Source organism: Myotis nattereri, assembly GCF_964212035.1.
Source record: "Myotis nattereri genome assembly, chromosome: Y".
NCBI classification, from domain to species: domain Eukaryota; kingdom Metazoa; phylum Chordata; class Mammalia; order Chiroptera; family Vespertilionidae; genus Myotis; species Myotis nattereri.
In genome coordinates, this window is record NC_138094.1 from 3,335,760 (window position 1) to 3,355,970 (window position 20,211).

The 20,211-nt window shown below is 42.5% G+C and overlaps 1 pseudogene across 1 annotated transcript; it reads right to left on the reverse strand.

Moving 5' to 3' along the window:
• Positions 1 to 302: 302 nt before the first annotated feature.
• LOC308512185 (transmembrane protein 50B-like) lies at positions 303 to 780 on the reverse strand (annotated as a pseudogene). The gene has a single exon. The product of its transcript is annotated as a transmembrane protein 50B-like (transcript).
• Positions 781 to 20,211: the final 19,431 nt, after the last annotated feature.

A 20,211-nucleotide genomic window follows, 5' to 3' on the forward strand; every position in this document is an offset into this window, starting at 1 on the left:
GTAGTTAACTCTAAATCATATGATGACACACCTGACTCAGGACACAGACCAAGCCTAAGCAGGAATAAAAGGCTTATATCCACATTCTATCTGTATAGTCTTATATACATATTAACAATCTAGCCATTAAAAAAACAGAAAACTCATAAAACAATTTCAAAACTTAGAGCATAAAAGTATATAGCAACACAACATTTAATGTGCAATCTATTCTATTTGACAATGTGAAAACTACATTAAAAGATAATAAAAATCTACCTACAAATATGATATGGCACAGGAAATGAGGTTTCAAAGTGATCTCAGGTCCACAGCTCTTCAGTTATCCCGAATTTGTAGATGAGCATGCTTAAAAATATAAGTGTGTTCTGGAAGAACACCACCAGCCCTGAGTAAATGTTAGTATTTACTCTGGGTAACATAGGCACCAAAAAGAATCCACATGGAAGCAATGAGTGACCTGAACATACACATGAAGGCGATGAAGAGCCAGATATGAGCACCTGTTCTTCCCAAACAGCTGCTCTCGTAGCTGTCGCCTCTCTCCTGGGCATTGGACACTGCATTTATCATGAAGAAGGCCAGTGTGGAGAACACCCCGCAGGTGTGGAAGGTGGGGGTCAGCTGCTCAGGCTTCGCGTACACCATGGCCATTGATCATCACCGACCAGCTGCAGAGAACAATACGCCTGTGCCCATAGAGGCCATGGAATTCCTCCACTCACTCCAGTCAATGAATTCCCACTCTGGCCAATGGACTTTATCCAGGAAGCCTGTCATTGTCACCCTGCAGGCCAGGGTTTGTCATTAATACTGTATTCCAACTCCCCGATACCCATACCGACCCTGGGGGCACGCTGAGGGGAGCCTGCGCTGTGGTCCACCCTGTGGGCTCTGCTCCACTTCAGCCTGGGGCAAATCCATTTACATTTAAAGTTATTTTTGATAGGTACTTGTTTGTTGCCATTTTTATCATTTATGACTGTGTTTCTTCTTCCTGTTCTATTTCTTCTTTTTACAGCAGACCCTTTAGAATTTCTAGCATGGCTGGTTTGGTGGTAATAACCTCACTTAGTACTTTTTTGGCTGTGAAGCTCCTGATTTCACCTTCAGTTTTGATTGATAGCCTTGCTGGGTACAGAATTCTTGGATTTAGACCCTTGCTTTGCATGACTTTGTATATTTTATTCCATTCCCTTCTGGCCTTATGTGTTTCTGTTGTGAAATCAGTTCATAGTCTGATGGGAGATCATTTGTAGGTAACTTTCTGTCTATCTCTGGAAGCATTTAAGATTGTTACTATGTCATTGGTGTTTGCCTAGTTAATTATAATGTGTCTTGGTGTTGATCTTTTGGAGTTCATCTTGTTTGGGACTGTTTGAGTTTCTTGGACTTGTGTAAGTTTTTTCTTTCTGATATCAGGGAAGTTTTCTGTCATAATTTTTCAAACAAATTTTCTATTCCTTGCTGTTTCCTTTCCCTTTGGTACCCCTATTATGCGGATGTTGTTTTGTTTTGTGTTTACCAAAGTTCCCCTAGGCACTCTTGTTTTTTAAGTTTTTTTTTTTTTCTAGATGCTGCTCTACTTGGGTATTTTTTCCTATCTTGTCTTCTAGCTCACTGATGCAGGCCTCGATTCTTCTAGTGTACTGTTGATGATTTCTGTTGAGTTTTTTTTTTTTTTATTGCAGCAATGTCATTTTTTCATTTCTTCTTGGTTCTTCTTCATTTCCTCTTGGTTCTTACACATATTGCTGAATTTGTCTTCCATCATTTTCAGTGACCTTATCGCCTTTGCTCTGAATTCTTTCTGTGTCATATTGCTTGCCTCTGTTTCATTTACTTCCTTTTCTGGTAATTACTGTTTTTCTTTTGTATGCGGGCTGTTTCTTTGTCTCCCCATTTTCTCTCTTCTCAGGTTTTCTGGTTATGTAGCTCTCTCATGCAGTGACTTAATGGCACAAAATACAACACAACACACATGGCACCAAACAAATATATTCATGATACTAATCCCCCCAAATAAAGGTGACCACCAGAGAAAAGAGAGTTAGTGAACAGAAAATAGTGCAAAAATGATATTTAGAAAAGGAAGATATGTAAGAGAAATAAAAAAGAAGAAAAAGAAGGGGAAAATATATGTATATGGGGAGAAAACTGCAATTAAACAACCTCTAATCCGAAAAAAAACCAACAAATACCCAAAGATGAATGCAAACAACAAACAACAATTAATCCAAAAAATTCAAACAACAAACATCCAAACAATTAACACCCAGATGAATCTGAGGTGGAAGAGTTTGTTTCCAGAAGGTAAGGTCAAGGAATTGAATGAATGGGGAAATAGCCACAATTCAGTATAGAGGAGGTATAAAGAAAATGAGTGTATACAAAAAAGTTAAAAACAAAATACAAAAAAGAAAAAATATATATATTAAAATAAATATAAGAAAATATATATTTATAAAAATTATATAGAGATATTTATAAAAGAAACTGTATATAAATAAAATTTCCCCCTTTAAAAAATCTATCTATATATTCCTTTACTATTTGAAAAGGAGTATAGAGAGCAGATAGGCCTGAGTTAGTGATTGGCATTAGTTAAACTATTAGTAGAAGAAGGGAGCAAGTGAGGAGAGGAAAAACAAAGGCAAAAAAAGAAAAAAAAAACAACAACAAAAAACAAACAAACAAAAACTATACAACAATCAAACAACAAGATAGAAAGAAAAAGGCAAAAAAAAGTTTGTGTAGTGAATAAAGGAAAGAGAGAAGTGTGTATGGGCTTGGAGCAGGGGAGAGGAAATTAGATATTTGAGCAAGATGAATTTTTAACAGGGAGTAAGAAGAAAGGATAGAGAAAAACTGAAGCAAGAACAGGGTAAGAGAAACAGGATAACAAAGGGAAAAAGTGAGGAAGAGAGTGTTGGCATAAAGGAAAAATTGAGATAGAGTAAAATATTGCTAAAGGGAAAATAAAAATAAAATGTAGAACACCAATCTCAAAATAAAATAAAATAAAATAAAGTAAAATAAAGAAAAAATTAAAATAAAACTTAAGGTGAAATAATAGTATTCATAATAATAGCTAAAAGTCCTATATAATAAAGAGCTAATATGCAAATGTTCACCACGCCCTCATGCCCTCATGCCCCCATGCCCTCATGCCCTTGCACTCTCGTGCCAGAACTGCTCAGACAGTCAACAATGGGGAGAGGGGAATTGGGACCAGCCAGGCACAAATGATCTCACAAGAGAAAAATAAGGACTAGCCAGTATGTGGCCCGGGAGAAGGACAAGCCATCTGCCCCATGGTCATGGGTGCCAGTGGCTGCACCTGCAGCCCAGGATAGGAACAAACTGCATGCCCTGCGGACCCAGGCACCAGTGGCTGTGCCTGCAGCCCAGGAGAGGGACAAGCCGCCTACCACATAGTCCATGGTGCCAGCAGCTGTGCCTGTGCCTATGGCCAGGGAGAGGACAAGCCACTCACCCTGAGGTCTGGGTGCCAGCGGCTGTGCCTGCACCTATGGCCCAGAAGGGACAAGCCACCTATCCTGTGGTCCTGGATGCCAGCAGCTGGGGCTGTGGCCAAGGAGAGGGACAAGCCACATGCCCCATGGTCCCAGGCACCAGCAGCTGCACCTGCAGCCTGGGAAAGGCACAACCCACCACCTGTGGTCCCAGGCACCAGCGCTATGCTTGCACCTGTGGCTCATGAGAGAAATAAGCCTCCTACCCCACCCGCCCACTGTCCCCTGTGGCTGTGGCCAGCCCAGGTGAAGCTGGCCCAGGTCCTGGGTGCCTGTGACTGCCCAGAGGAGGGAATCCTGTGTCCTGGGTATGGGGTGAGGTAGAGGCATTTAGGGGCAATCAGGCTGGTAGGGGAGCAGCAAGGGGTGATCAGGCAGGTAGAGGTGGTTAGGAGCGATCAGGCAGACAGCCAGGCAAGCAGTTTGGAGCCAGTGGTCCTGATTTGTGAAAGGCAGTTGGACATCCCCTGAGGGGTCCTGGATTGGAGAAGGTGCAGGCTGAGCTGAGAAAGTTCCCTACCCCCATGCACGAATTTTGTGCACTGGGCCTCTAATAAATATATAATAATAAACAAGGTAAAATTAAGTGAGCGAAAAATAATTTAGTTTCTTAAGTAAAAAACAATAAATAAAAATGTGAAGTAATGAAGGTTGTTCACTTCCTCTACTGTTCTGCTTGGTACATCTGTTTCCTTTCAGGTAGTCAGCACAGTATTGAAATTCTCTGTGATCCACCACTCCTCTGTGTCATAAGCCACAATCCTGTTTTCAAACAGGCGGGATCTCTCTGTTCTCTTTGGTTCTCAGCTCACCTTTTGTTGTATTTACACACAAGAGTCAATTTCTGATACAACTCCTGGGTGACAGTGTTTCTGTCTTAATATCCAGGGCTAAAAGGCTCCTCTACCCAGTGTTCAGATTTTGCTTTTCCTGCCACACTTAATACTGGGTTGGAGGGATAGTCTGTCCCAGAGCTAGTTTTCTGTTTGTCTTTCCCCACTCTTATCCCCAATTTCCACAAAAACAACTTTCCCCTGCAGTCTCAGTGAGTGTTTTTAATTGGAAGATCCTATGTACTGGACTTAGCAAGCAAAAGTAAGGATTTAAAAATAAAAAAATAGCCAGAGGAGACATGCAGACTAATGTATTTTTCCCTGGCACTGCACGGGACTTTTCCCCCTGGTTCTGCTTGTGTCTCTGTGAGCCTCTTTTCCCCTGGCTTGATGCAACCAGTACAGAACTTCAGGCTGCCTTTTTGGGCCCAGTCCAGCTGTGGGTTAATATCTAGAATCCCCTTTTGCCAGCAGCCCTGTGGACCCCCTTCCACATTCAAAGGCTACACTGACCTCAATGGCTGTGGAATTTGTGGGTCCCAGTCTTTCTCTGAGACTCTAGTTCCTGTTGCATATGTTTCTCCCTCCATTCTGGATCCCAAATCTCACCTTTTTCTAGGCGATCTCTGACCTTTCCATCTGTGGATTGCCTTACCAGCTGTGTTTAATTCACCAGTTTCAGGTGGGTATTGTTTGATTCAGCTGTTTCTTCTATCTGCTCTGTGAGAAGGTGAAGGGCCCATCTACATTTTCTGCACTGCTTTCTTTCACCCCTGAACTGACCTCCCAAGCACCTGTGGTCAGGGAGGCTGGAGCTCCAGCATTTGTGGGTTCACAGCTGAGGTAGCTGGTCCCTGGGTGTTGTGGTTGTAAGGTCCGGGGAGGTATCCAAGGTCTCCCCATTGAGGTAAGGCGTGGGTTCTGATCACAGCCAGTTTTCCCTTTAAGATGGCACAGTCTCTGCCGCAGAGCTGGCTGCTCTGGGAGAGTTTTCAGTGGCACTAGAGGCTGCCTGGACAGTGGTTCGGTCCACTAGTACACAACAATCCCTTGAAATATAGCTGTCCCTCACTCACAAATACAGATGCTCCACACATGTCCATTCACTCTCCTTTCCAAATAGGAAACTCTTAACCATGGCCACTTTGATACCAAGAAACCTGAGGTATCCACTATGACCTGACTATGATGTCACCCAAAGAATCATAAGAGGCCATGTATTGTAGGAAGACAGTGTCAAACTGAAGTGGCAAGTACATGATCAAACCTTTGAGAAGGCTGTAGGACAAAGCAGATATATACTAGTAAGCAGTGAACAAATTTCCCTTGGGCCCCTATGCTATCCTCTGGATTACTCACTTAGCCTAGACCCATGGACTCCTGGACACATACCTAGGAAATCTTGAGGGAGGAAGGAAAGACATTGCTTGGCTTAAAGATAATCATTCATGATACTGGCAACCAAGAGACAGTGCTCACCTTCAGCAGAGCAGATCTTTTCTGTATATTCAGGAAGCACAGTGTGTAAGGGAAACCATCAAAATGGACTGTTTATAGGGGTGTTCAAATTCCTTATTTACATTGCTTGTATGGCAAATGAACACACAGGACAGACTCATGATTGGAAATTCCTTCACAATTAAATTTGAGCAGAGGTGTGTGAACTGATTATACTCAATGAACAAAAACAAAGAAAGATATTTACGTATTTTAGGGGTTATTACAGTGTAGTTGCAAAGTGGAGGATTTCATTAATCAAGAAGATATTTTCGCACACTATGTATATTCTCCACGAAGAAGGCAAGTGCCTCAAACAAAACAAAGAGAGAAACATGACAGCCTTAATCCCATAAAAATCCATCTGGACAAAAAGCATGAGTGAGGGCAAGGTGGCAAAAGTGTTCAAATACAAGGAAACTAGACTTTGGTTGTGAGCATATACCGGAGTATAATCTACTGTATTATCATGTCATACTATTAAAATTCATAAAAACTTATTAACCACTTCATAATGCCATATTTCATAATAAAATTATTTTTTAAAGAATCTTTGTCATACCTCCTCCTGTTTGAAAAGAGAAATGACTTTTTTTCTGTTTTTAAGTAATATGAAGAAATTTTTGTCATGTACCATGTGTTCGGTAACGATAAGGAGAGGCTTCCATTCATTCTGGGAAGTAGCAGGCATACTATAGGGTGTTAACCATCATACAGCTAAATGAGGAATAATTTCTAATAAAAATAAATAAAATCAAGCATTAAGAGGTAAAAATAAACAAAACAAAACAAAAAAAACACACAAAAAAAACCAGTTTCTAATTCCAGAGACCACTCAAGAAAAGTTTTCAAGAATGGACCACAGTTTCAGTAGATAAAGGCTTGATGACTGCTATAACAATCCAATGTGCTTCCTTTTTCCTTGCTCCCATGTTTTTTGTAATGACGTAGATATTCTGAAAAATTTCCTGTTGGGGCTTATCCAAGACTCCATATTATGATGGAAGAGATTCAGGACATTAATACTTTTATTTTTGCAATGGTTCCAAACCAAAAGTGAGAAAAATTGGAAGGGCTCATGATAGGGCTATTACCAATATTGGTGTAAAGTAGAATAATTCAGGATTTGTCAAGGACTGGAAACATATGTTAGCACAAACACACAACCTTATCAACTTCAGTTTTCTCTGAGTGGCAGTTAACACTTTAAGTAGCTGCAAATATAAGGAGGAGAGTGAAGGCAAGAGAAATGGTGAATCTGATAAGGTGTGTGCTTTTTGGAATAAATACATGAGTATAGTATCTGCAAATGTAAAAGAAATGTGGTATGTGTATGGAAATAATTTTATTGGAGACACTGTTCAAATGATCAAAAACTTGAAAGATAGGGAACATATTAATTTTAGGCAACCACACAGAGATTCTACATTTATGTCTAAAGGGTTGGTCACTGCAACAGATGCTAAGTAATATTGTAATGCAGGCTGACAAATGCATCCAATTATGGTGCAATAAATATGACATGGACATGTCCCCTGTCTCCTGCTTTAAGAAGGATCAGTTCAAATGATTTATCATGGGTTGGTCATATGAATCATATTGCTGATCCTTGGAGTGTCCATGTGACATATCTTTCACAGATTTACTTAGAATCATATTGATGACTGAAAAATGGCATATGTAAAGCCTGGAATCATGACTCATCTTGGAAAAAAAAATTTGGGGAAAGAAGTCTCCCAGTGGGAAAACTAAATGTGATGGGAGACATTGGATACTTTGGTGGCACTGGCAAATGCACATTTCCCCATCACTAAACTCATAGTAGATCTGATCAGCATACTAAAAAACAATCAAAGCTGAAATGAATGGTCTGTCTGTCACTGAACTAGTGATGCCTAATCAATCATGGTGTTTTCACATGTGAAGAGAGAAGCCCTATACCTTTTTCTTCAAAGTATTGAAGCATAAATGGCCCAACTGTGTCCCAAGGACCCATCATAGGCCCTGTGACTATATCTTAGAGAGTTCAAGGGAAGCCTTGTCACCTAATACAGGACAAAAATAACAATTTATTCTCATAGAGCAACATGTACCTTTTATATATAGTCCATCAGTGCTGACAAACTCTGAGTAAAGACTTGGACTTTGCACAAATACCATAAACTACAGACTGTCTGACAGTTAAAGAAAAAGCTCACAGATCTCTGATCTAGGGTTTTGGATTTCCTTTATAATATTTGCAGAGGTGCTTGAGGACTTTGGAAATGTTTCTCTAAAACCATTTTTTTTTCATGATAATTAGCAGTTATTTAGCATTTCCTGGTTATAGTGACACTATGGGGTATCTGTCAATCAATATATTTTCATAACTCTGTGTGAAGTTGGTGTCCAATCAAGTGAAACCAGTTCACAGCAGTGGCTGCTCTCTGCAATGGCTCATGATGAATATCAGAAACAATTGTTGATTTAGAATGAGTGTCTGCTCCATACATGCCTTTCTAGTGCTCAGACCCTTTGATTTGTCATAAGCTGCCAATGTCAACACAATAGTGTAAATTATTAGTGTGCATCGTGGTATAATTACTGACTGTTTCAAGTATGGGAATGTATTCTACCCTGGGAACCTACCCTTAGCTTGTGAGTCTGAGCTAAATCTCAGCAGCAAAGAGCCACATCTAAAGCTGAAGGGTGATGACTAGCCCCAAAGATCTAAGCCTGTCTCCCAAGAGTTCAAGCAGGAACAGGGCCCACTCAGTCATGACCCCAGAATAACCTGTTAGAGTCCTAGGCCAGATGAAAATCCACAGCAGTCCATACCATTGCCCTAATCCACCATAGGACAAAATATGCCCTTCAGCATAATACATGTCACATATATGAAATGCAAATTATGGTGTCTACAATTAAACATTTATTTGATTGCAAGCACATCTATTGATTTACATATTTTCTATGACATCTGTCAAATAATGTGAAGAGGCTTTTAGTTTTCAAGGAGACAATAAGCCATTCCTTTTCTTGCTGTTAAAGAACAAGTTTGTGGACTTCCCATGTAAGTTTTTGAATTCCCTTAATAAACATTGAGTACATGTTTAAGTACTTTGGAGAGGTGTACTTCACTAAAGACAATCTTTCCCATACCAATGTAGCCATTCTCTTATCATTCCTGATAGCAACTCTATTGAATATGTACAAAAAATTATACATAATTCTGTGTATTTAAAAAAAATATGTTATTGGTTTTTAGAATGAGAGGAACAGAGAGGGAGAGAGAGAGAGAGAGAGAGAGAGAGAGAGAGAGAGAGAGAGAGAGAGAGAGAGAGAGAGACATCAATGATGAGAGAGAATCATCCATTGGCTGCCTCCTGCATGCCCCAAATGGGGATCCAGCCTGCAATCTGGGCATGTACCCTGACCAGGAATTGAACCAGCAACCGCTTGGTTCCTGGGTTGATTTTTCAGCACTGAGCCATGTCAGCTGGGCAATTCTGTGTATTTTTGTTGTACTCAAATGAAACTAGTCTATGGCATTTGTGGCTCTCTGTACAGGCTCATGATAGAATTCAGATGCTGTGATTTAGGAATGAGTGCACTTTCCCCGCAAGGTAGCCTTTACTCAGACTTTTTAGACTCACTGTAAGTTGCCACTGACAACACTAGAATAATCCTTAGGAGAGCATAAAAGTTGGGAGATCCCACAGAAGACCACCTTCCCAGCTTTGGAACATTGTGCAATGTTGGTGGATTACTTCTAAGACTGTTCTCTGGCTTGTCTTACCTCTCAAAGGCTGAGACATCCAGGCAGTTTGCAGGTTTGAAGTTTCAAGTTATGAAAGTACCAGCAAAATGTCTACCCAAAAAGCACTGGTAGTGCATAGTGTGATGAGGTTCTTGCTAGTATCAGGGAGACTGACACAGTGAAGAAGGCTGAACTGCGACACCTGCTGTACAAGAACTGAAAATGAGAAATTGCTAAACCACACAAAGCTGCAGAAAACCCCTTACACATTTCCACAGAAAAAGTGGTAGATGGTGCACTTCATAACCTTTCCACTGCAAGCACACCATGCTATGGAAAATATGGAGGACTTCCTCTATAAGGTCTGAGAGGGACACTAAAGGTTCCTATTGTATCATGTACTCCCTGACTGTCTTATGGAGAATGTTTGCTTACTGATGTAACAGACCATGCATGCTATCCTTTTCAGCTGGCTTCAGGTACATCTTCTGAGTCCAGCCATAAGACGGATACACATGGATCCCCTGGGTTTTGTTTGTTCACTGATGCTTTCTGTGACTCAAGACTATGCTCAGCCCAATCTTTCTTCATTGGCCCCTGCAGGAGAAGGTGGTTTTGAGGACATTCTTTATGGGTCCTGAGGTCTGCCTCAGCTCCTCCCAATAATCTCATACCATCTACTTTTTCAAAGAAAGTCTATCAGACATTTTCCTACCAGGATTATTTATGCTTTGCTATACTGATTATGGGAAGTTTTGTTCCCTAGCTCAATTAATCCATCTAATACTTACTAAATCACCACTCCTCTACCTCTAGATAATCTTTTCCTAGCCTTATCACTTTCAGTGTGGCATAGTGAAAGTGGTTGCCATTCCCAAAAATGGGAAGACAAGCAGAGGGGATGTTCCTAGGTCTTGTGCCCAACATATATTTTAGTCTCTCTGAGGGATTTGTCAAGGGCCACGAATGTATCCAGATCAGCTAGGATTCTTCCTCACGAGGGATGGTAACTATACTACTCGATTTACTGTGCACTTATTTTCTGGAAAGTATGACATGTGGTTCCATTCCCATCAGATTATTTCATATCATGGTGGTGGCAGGAGTCTTCTTTCTACAAATTTCCCTGTGAGAGACATTCTATTGTAAACTTTTGGAAGACCTAGAGGTTAACCACAGTGCAGATGCTCAGGAGTTTCAACCAAGGACTGATATCACCCATAAGTAACAATGGTTCTTTAAGGAATAAATCTTGGCCTTCTTTTAAGTTTAATTTGTAATAGAAAGTTCTTTGATAAAACTGGAGCAGTGAGATTTGATCACCATAAAACATTCAAAATCACCTCCACCCAGATGACAAGCATGTAACCTTCCTCCTCCTATATCACTTTAGTGTCCTTACTGAGAATGTGCAGGGAGACCATAACAGAGGACTTCAATAATCCTGAATATGTTACTTTCTCCTGGGTTACTGAAAAAATTGTATATGCTGTCAAGATTCATCATCATGATTCACTGCTTTGTAGATAGATGGGCAAGTTTGGGGCCTAACTCTATATGTATCCTGATTACCCAGAGATCTAAGGGAAGTCAAAAGTTTCAATCTCTGGATAAGTTCTATCTGGGCATCTCAACTGTCTCTCATTCCCTATAATTCTCAAGTAGGTTCAACCTGGGTGGGGCAAACATTAAGATGAGGGTCAGGTCACCATCCAGCAAAAATTTCTGTGATATATTTAAAAAGGTGTCTGGTTTCAAGATGAAATGCTCAGCCAAAGGCCACCAAGTTACCAAGCAACCTGAGTTATCTTTTATGAAATGGGTGTGATGTCACCCACAGGGTCATAATAGGCCATCTATGGAAGGAGGGAAGCATCAATGTAAAGTGACAATTACAAGATAAAAGCTGGGAGAATCCTGGAGGACAAAGCAGATATATAAGCAGTTACCAAATTACCCCTGGTTTCAATGCTATCTGCTGGAATACCACATTACACCTGTGGACTCATGGACAGCTCCCCAGGAGATCTTGAGAGAGGAAGTAAAAATATGGCTTGGCTTAAATATAAACTTTCACAACATTGATGGTCAAGAGACAGTGCCCAGCTGCAGCATGACAGACCATTTCTGGATATTCATGTAGCACGGTTGGTAAGGGAAAATCATAAAAATGGGCTGAGTATGGGGCTGTTCATTTCCTTATCCATGTTGCTTATATGACACAGGAACAATCATGTAGGAAATTTTCTTACATGAAATTTGGGCAGAGTGTGCGAACTAATTTTACTCAATGGGAAAAAAATATATAAAGATATTTGTGTGTCTTTTAGGGGAATCTCAAAGTGGGGAATTTAATTAATCAAGAAGATCTGTTGGCATATCCTACATATTCTCACACATGTGAAATGCAAAAGCCTCAAACCAAACAAAGAAACATAAGCCCTACCCCCACACAAATCCATGGTGGTTACCAGAGGGAAAAAAGCATGAGTGAGGATAAGGTGGAAAAGTATTCAAATCAAAGGAGACTGGACTTGGGTGTTGAGAATATACTGTAATATACTATGCTATATTCTATCTATCTATCTATCTATCTATCTATCTATCTATCATCTATCTATCATCTATCATCTATCTATCTATCAACTATATCTATATAAAAAGTCAGCAACCTTACGCTGTAACGACCAGAATGACTGGTTGCTATGATGCCTACTGTGGCCAGTGAACCAGCCCAACCAAGGGTTGGGGCCAGCCAGCCAACCTACTCCCTGCTGGCTCTATGCCTGATTGCTCCCCCACCCCAATAGGGGGAGGGGCCGGCCAGCCAACCTCCTGCAGCCCCTCCTTCTGCTGGGACCCATTTCAGATTGGCCTCCCCAACCCAATCAGGGGCAGGGCTGTCTGGCCAACCTGTAGCCCCTTCCCTTAGCTGCCCCGAACTCCGATGGGCACCCAGCACCCCAGTCATCCATGACCCCTCCCCTGAGCCAGCCCTGCCCCAAATCGCCCCCCCCCCACTCTTACACCAATCAGGGGTGGGACTGGCCAGCCAATGTCCAACAGCCCCTCTCATGGCTGCTGACCCCCGATCAGCCCCTCACTTCATACCTAGATGGGGCCAGCTGGACCACCACCCATAGCCCCTACCCATGATTGGCCTTACCCCCAATCAGGGGTGGGGCCCACTGGCCAATCACTCTTGGTCACTCCCCGAAGCTGGCCTAGCCCCAATCCCCCCCAATTGGGTCCAGGCCAGCCAGATCCCACCTATGCACAAATTCATGCACTCAGCCTCTAGTTATAATAATAAAAGTCTGTTATTAAAAGTTATACACTTTTAATAATCACGTGATGATGCAATATATAATAATGAGTTAATGTTTTAAACAATATTTTTTAAGAAGAGAAGTGACTTCTTTGCTATATTTAAATGAGAGGAAGATATTATTGTTTACATACCATGTGTTCAGTAAAGATCAGGAGAAGCTTCTGTTCAGATTGGGCAATAGCAGGTCTGCTGTAGGATGTTACCCATCTGACAGTTAATGAGGAATAGTTTATGATGACATAGAACTGAAAATTTTCTTCATGGTTCACAACAGGAGACATAGATGGTTTCCTTGATTTTTATCAAAGACTCTATAATGAGATTCAGGACACAAGTAGATTTATTTTCTCAATGGTTCCAACCAGAAGTTAGAAAATTTCTTGATAGGGTTGTTACTAATATTGGAGGAAAGCAGAAGAATTTGGGAGTTGTCAACAACTGGGAATATACATAATAGGAAACACACAAGGTTATCAAATGTAGTGATGTCTCTTGTGGAAGTTGACAACTTAAGTAGATGCAAATCCAAGGAGGACAGTAAAGGCAAGGAAAAATGTGAATCCTGAGAAGATGTGCTGCTCTTTGGAAGAACTATGTGAGAACAGTATTTTACAAATGCAGAAAAATATGGTAATTTTGTAGAAATAGTTAATTGTTGGGGACAACTTTTAAAGGATCATAAACTCGAATGATAGGGAACATATTGATTTTGGCCAACCACACAGTGATTCTGCATATCTACAGGGTGGGTCACTACATAATAGGCTAAAATTATTTTGGAATGTTTGCCCTAAAATGTATGCACAGAGTACTATGTAGCAGTAAAAATAATCTTACCCTTTGAGACAGCTTGGAGGGACCTGGAGACCTAAGTGAAATATTCAATCAAAGAAAGACAGGTATCACATAATCTCCCTCATATGTAGAATCTAATTAACAAAATAAAATGATGAATGGAGTGGATACAGAGACCTGAAAGCATGGAACAGTGTGGAATCTTGTAGGGAAGGTGGGGGAGAGTAGGAGGGAGGTTGTCAGAACATAGCCAGAGCCCTCCATGAGCTCTAGTGCTCTGAGTTGTTCTGAATCCATGTATTCTTCGCAATTCTCCCATTCAACTACACCAGGAATGGTTCCTGCTTGAGCCCTTCCCACTGTACTAACTGTTGGGAACTTAGTCCAAGTTCCTCCTTTATGCTCTGCTCACTAGTAACAGGTATTGCATCCAAGCCTCTCTGCCTGGGGCTGGATCTCCTAGGATGCTGGGTCTTAGATGGAGAAGCCATAAAAGGTTGTGGGTATGAAAAAAATGAGTCTTTATTGCTGAAGTGAGTGGCTATATAGCCATAAGACAAGAACAGTCCTCACAACAAAGTCCATATAAACAGGCATCTAGACACTGGCTGGTGAACATGTATCTTTCCCATAAAGCAGCATCAGTCTCTCTACTCACAGCTATTATCTGAGCAGCTGCCTTCTAGATTCACTGCCTCACATCATAGCAATAACAGCTCAGCAGCTTATCCTGTCTCTCCTGCCCAGCTGCTCTGTCTAGCAGACTTTTTCCACACATTTCATCCTAGATTCTCTTTCTCCATACTCCAGCCTATCTAGTCAGCAACCTACTTTTATACTATTTAGACAAAGAAGGCTTCATGTCAATAGTTACATCAATTATATTGACTACTGAAGGACACAGTGTACCATGTGTCCTTGCACCTGTTCATGGTATCTTGACCTGATTAAGATACCTGGGCTCAGAATCCTTGAACATTCTGATTAAGTTCATGCCCAGAGCAGCCTTTGCCATTCTGGTGTATTGATAACAAGGCCTCTGTGCTCCCATTGGCCTTGACCATCCAGAGACTCTGGCATGGTTCCCACAGAGGTATTCAATCATAGACATTGTATGTGTATATGCATAAACCATGGGTGCAGACAAAGGGGTGGTGAGAGCTGGGGGCAGGTGGAGGTGGACTTGAGGTAGTCAATGAGGGAAAATGGGGGACATAGTAATACTTTCAACATTAAAGATCAAAAAAAATAATTACAGTTGAGTTGGGACTTTCCTATTGGGCTCCTGCATGTCATGAGGAATGACATCTGACACTTCCACAAATATTCTAAGTTACCTAAGTACACAGGTTGGAGTGGGGATGTGCCCTTTATCTTCAGATCTGAATAAGTCCAGCTCCAATTTATAGGGTTTCATTTTTTTTTTAATGCTCCAACTCTCAGAAAGCTATTACAATTGAAAAATCAAAACCAGCCACCCAAGTTTTCTCCATTCTCAACTTAGCCTGGTTTCTGTCAACCCTTAACCTTATTTAATCTTGAGGATTTTAATATAGCTCAAATAAAGTCAGACCCTCTACCAAAAAGTAAGGGAATGTCCTGGATCCAAGAGAAAACTCACCCAGGTTCACTCTACGGGCAGAGAATGGCATGCTCAGTGGGCCTTTTGCTGGATCCTAGCATAGGGTCTAGGTCCAAGGGATTTTGTTGAATCCTGAAGCACTATGCCAACTAATCCTATCTAATAATAGACAAACATGGTAATTGGCCATACCTTCACCACACCTCCCATTGGTTAATCAGCATGATATGCAAATTAACCACCAACAAAGATGGTGGCTAATTTGCATACTGAAGGCAGGGCAGGACAGCACAGCCACTAGCACCAGAAGCCCCAGAAGCCACCCAGAAGCCGGTGATCAGTGGAAGATGGGGGTCTCCTGCCCAGGCCTAACACCTCTGGTGGAGGCATCAGACCTGGGCAAGGGGCTGATTCGGCGATTGGAGGGTGATGGGGGTCGACGCCTCTAGCTGGGGCATCAGGCCTGGGTGGGGGGCAAAGCCAGCAATCAGAGGAGTCTGGGGGTCTCCTGTCCAGGCCTGAAGCCTGGGCCAGAGTCATTAGGCCTGGGCAGGGTACCGATCCGGTGTTTGAAGAGTGTTGGGGGTCAATGCCTCTGGACAAGGCAAGGGTGGAGTGGTGATCAGGGGGAGATTGGGGTCCCCTGCCCAGGCCTGAAGCCTAGGCCAGAGGCATTAGGCCTGGGGCAGGGGTGAGGGGAGGGCAAGCCATCGATGGGTGTGAACTACAGAGGAAACACCTTTTCAGACTGCTCATTGGTTAAGCTCCCTGTATGCCACTGGTAATTTTCTTAGTAACTTGGATAATAAGAATCCAAAAGGTGATCTAGGGTTTTTCACCACACTCCTGGTGAAATAAACAAAGGTCCACTGCTGGAGCTAAGAAATGTCATATCCTGCTCTAGCCGATTTGGCTCAGTGGATAATGCTTTGGCCTGCCAATGGCAGGGTCTGAGTTCAATTCTGACCAAGGGCATGTACCTAGATTGCAGGCTCCACCCTGGCCAGGGCCCAGGTCAGGGCTCATGCAGGAGGCAACCAATCTAAGTGTTCCTCTCACTTTGATGTTCCTCTCTGTCTTTCCCTTTATTTTCCACATTCTCTAAAAATCAATGGAAACATATTCTCAGGTGAGGATTAAAAAAATAATAAATTATTATATGAAAGACACATCTTGAAAATGCCTAAAGGAAGTTGTCATTTTTTCATGGTGAAGGGTCTGGAGTCTGTGTTGATGAAAAAACCTTGCTGGCTGCGGTGACTGGCAGTGGCTGCAGCAGTGGGGTGATGGGGCTGGTTCCTTCCCCTGATCAGCCCGGTCACCTCCCACAAAGGGAGGCCAGACTGCAGCTTAGGCCCGCTCCCCAAGGGGACCAGGGAGCGGGCCTAAGCCATCACTAGGACATCCTCTGAGGGCTCCCAGTATTTGAGAGGGTGCAAGTTGGGCTGAGGGACAACCCCCCCCATGCACAAATTTCATGCACTGGGTCCCTAGTGTATTATAACAAAACAGTGACTGTCTCTAAATGACAAAAAATTTAAAATGATACAGTTATGAATTTGATTAGTATGCAAATGATGAGGAATCAGGTCCTTTTTCTGAAAAACACAATATTCCAGAATAACAATTAGAGTGATCAATCTAATAATAGACAAACATGGTAACTGACCGTACCTTTGCTACACCTCCCATTGGCTAATCAGTGTGATATGCAAATTAACTGCCAACAAAGATGGTGGCTAATTTGCATACTGCAGGCAGGGTGGGAAAGCACAAGTGCAAGCCGCCATCCAGGCCCCATGTGCGACCCCAGAAGCCACCTGCCTGCCACCCATGATCGGATCCGATCCCAGGCCGGACCCAGAAGCCCCAGATGCCACCTGATATGGCAGAAACTCTATCAGTAAGCACTCTGAAAATCAGTGGCATAAATGCACCAATTAAAAAACAGATTATGAGAGTGAATCAAAAACAAAACCCACTTTGAATATAAAGACACATATAGATTAAAAGTAAATGAATTAAGGTGCAGCCTGTTTTGCTCAGTGGATACAGCATTAGCCCATGGACTGAAGAGTCCCAGATTTTATTCCAGTCAAGGGCATGTATATCAGTTGCTGGCTTGATCCCCACTCCCTATCAAAACACGTGCAGGAGGTAACCAATCAATGTGTCTCTCCCTTTTCCTTCACTCTCTCCAAAATTCAATGGAAAAATATCCTTGGGTGAAAATTAACAAAAACAAAGTAAATGGATAAAGTAATATTAAAGAGATTATAATAAAAATATATTCCAAATTTTGTTTGTTGTACAGTGGGGCCTTGACTTATGAGTGTCCCAACTAATGAGTTTTTTGAGATACGAGCCGTCTCTCGGCCGATTTTTTGCTTTGAGTTGCGAGCTAAAAATTGGGTTACGAGCCAGCTTCAGATACCCCACCCCTAATTGGTGCAGCAAATGTCACAGTGAACGCCACAACATCAGCCCATCATCACGTGTCTCACTCATTCACTTGTTGATTTGACATACGAGTAATTTGAGTTACGAGCTCTGTCATGGAATGAATTAAACTAGTAAGTCAAGGCCCCACTGTATAATGGTTATGTTTAAATTATTACACCTAAGAAATTGGGTGAAGGGTACATATAATATGCTGTAGTATTTTATAGTTTTTTATTACATGTATGAGATTATTTCAAATTAAAATATTAAAAAACTAAAAATTAATAAAACATTAATTGAAATGTATCTGCATTACATGAAAAATCTCCTAATTGCTTCTAGCATAATTTATTAAATTGTGCTAAAATTTACAAGGGTTCAATTAAAAGGTATCTTAATTGTAAATAATATAATAGAAAATATATAATAGTGCAGTTATAAGCACTTACCTGAAAATAAAAATTTAAAGAAGTGAATTTAAAGAAGGGATTAGCCAAAAAAATATATGCAAAACCCATGGACACACACAACAGTATGGTGATGGCCAGAGAGAAATGGGGAGCAAGAGCTGGTTAGAGGGGGCAAAAGGGGAGAAATAAGGGCATCCTATATAATAATAATAAAAGGCTAATATGCAAATTGACTGAAAAGCAGAATGACTGGTTGCTATGATGTGTGCTGGCTACCAGGGGGCAGATGCTTAGTGGAGGAGCTGTCCCCTAGTGGTCAGTGCACTTCCATATGGGGAGTGCCACTCAGCTAGAAGCTGGCTCATGGTTGGCCAGCGCAGAGGTGGTGGCAGGAGCCTCTCCCACCTCCATGGCAGAACTAAGAATGTCCAACTAACGGTTTAAGGGCTAACTAAGGGCTCCCTGGCTGCCAGAAGAATGTCTGACTGTAAGCTTAGGCCTGATATCCTGGGGAGTGAGCCTAAGTTGACAGGTGGACATCTCCCAAGGGGTCCTGGACTGCAAATGGGCACAGGCTAGGCTGAAGAACCCCTCCTCGAGTGCACAACTTTTTGTAGGCTGGGCCTCTAGTGAAAGCATATCAGACTCTATTTTAATATCTAATCTAATAAAAGGAAAACATGCAAATTGATGGTACCTTTGCTATAACTTAAGCCACGCCCACCAGCCAATCAGAGAGGCTACATGCAAAGTAACACAACCAAGATGGCGGCCGGCAGGCACGAAGCTGGAGCAAGCAGGAGGCTTGGTTGCTCCAGTGAGGGAGGAAGCCAAGCTTCCCGCCTGCCATGAACAGCTCTGAGCTCCACTGAAGGCAACAAAGTTTCAATTATAGAAGATAAATAAACCCCAAATAACTGCTTTCAGCCGGCCATAACCACAGAGCTGGAGTGAGCAGGAGGCTTGGGTTGCCCCTGGCGATGGAGGAAGCCAAGCTTCCTGCCCACCCTTGCCAGCTCTGAGCTCCACTCAAGGCTACAAAATTTCAATTATAGAAGGTAAATAAATCTCAGAATAAAAAAATAAAAAGTAAAAAAGGAGAGGCTTGAAGCTTCCATTGCCAGGGGGCTTGGCCCACCTGAAAATGGCCCTCAGCCCATCACCCAGACTGGCCAGGCAACCCAGTGGGGACTCCTCACCCTAAAGGGGGTGTGTCCAGCCTGAAAACAACCATCAGCCCCTCACCCAGGCTGGCAATACCTCCATGGGGTGAGGGTCCCCATTGGGTGGGGCTTGAGCAGCCTGCAAGCAGCCATCAGGCCCTCACCCAGGCTTGCCAGGCACCCTAACGGGACACCCTTCAGGGCAAACCAGCTGGCCCCCACCCATGCACCAGGCCTCTATCCTATGTAATAAAAGGGTAATATGAAAACTGACCCTAGCAGCAGAATGACTGGGAATGACTGGTCACTATGACACACACTGACCACCAGGGGGCAGATGCTCAATGCAGGAGCTGCCCCCTGGTGGTCAGTGCGCTCCCACGGGGGAGCTCTGTTCAGCCACAAGCCAGGCTGCCAGTACAATGGTGGTGGTGGGAGCCTCTCCCATCTCCTCAGCAGCACTAAGGATGTCAGACTGCAGCTTAGGCCTGCTCCCCGCTGGCAAGTGGACATCCCCTGAGGGCTGCCAGAGGGATGTCTGATTTTCAGCTTAGGCCCAATCCCCAGGGAACGGGCCTAAGCCAGCAGGTGGTCATCCCCCGAGGGGTCCCAGACTGCGAGAGGACACAGGCCAGGCTGAGGGATGCTCCCCCCCTCTCCTGAGTGCACAAATTTTTGTGCATCAGGCCTCTAGTGTGTGTATATATATGTATGAGTATATATATTTATTATTTCTTTATTTGACAAAGCTTCCCAAGGTTTTTAAGTGTGAACTTGTCCTTCAACAGGAGAGAAAAGAAATCTTTGAGGCACTTCAGGGTCTATTTTAATGACCTACAGCCAATTATAGGTCAAAAATATTTCTTAAAATTGAAACCCTCAG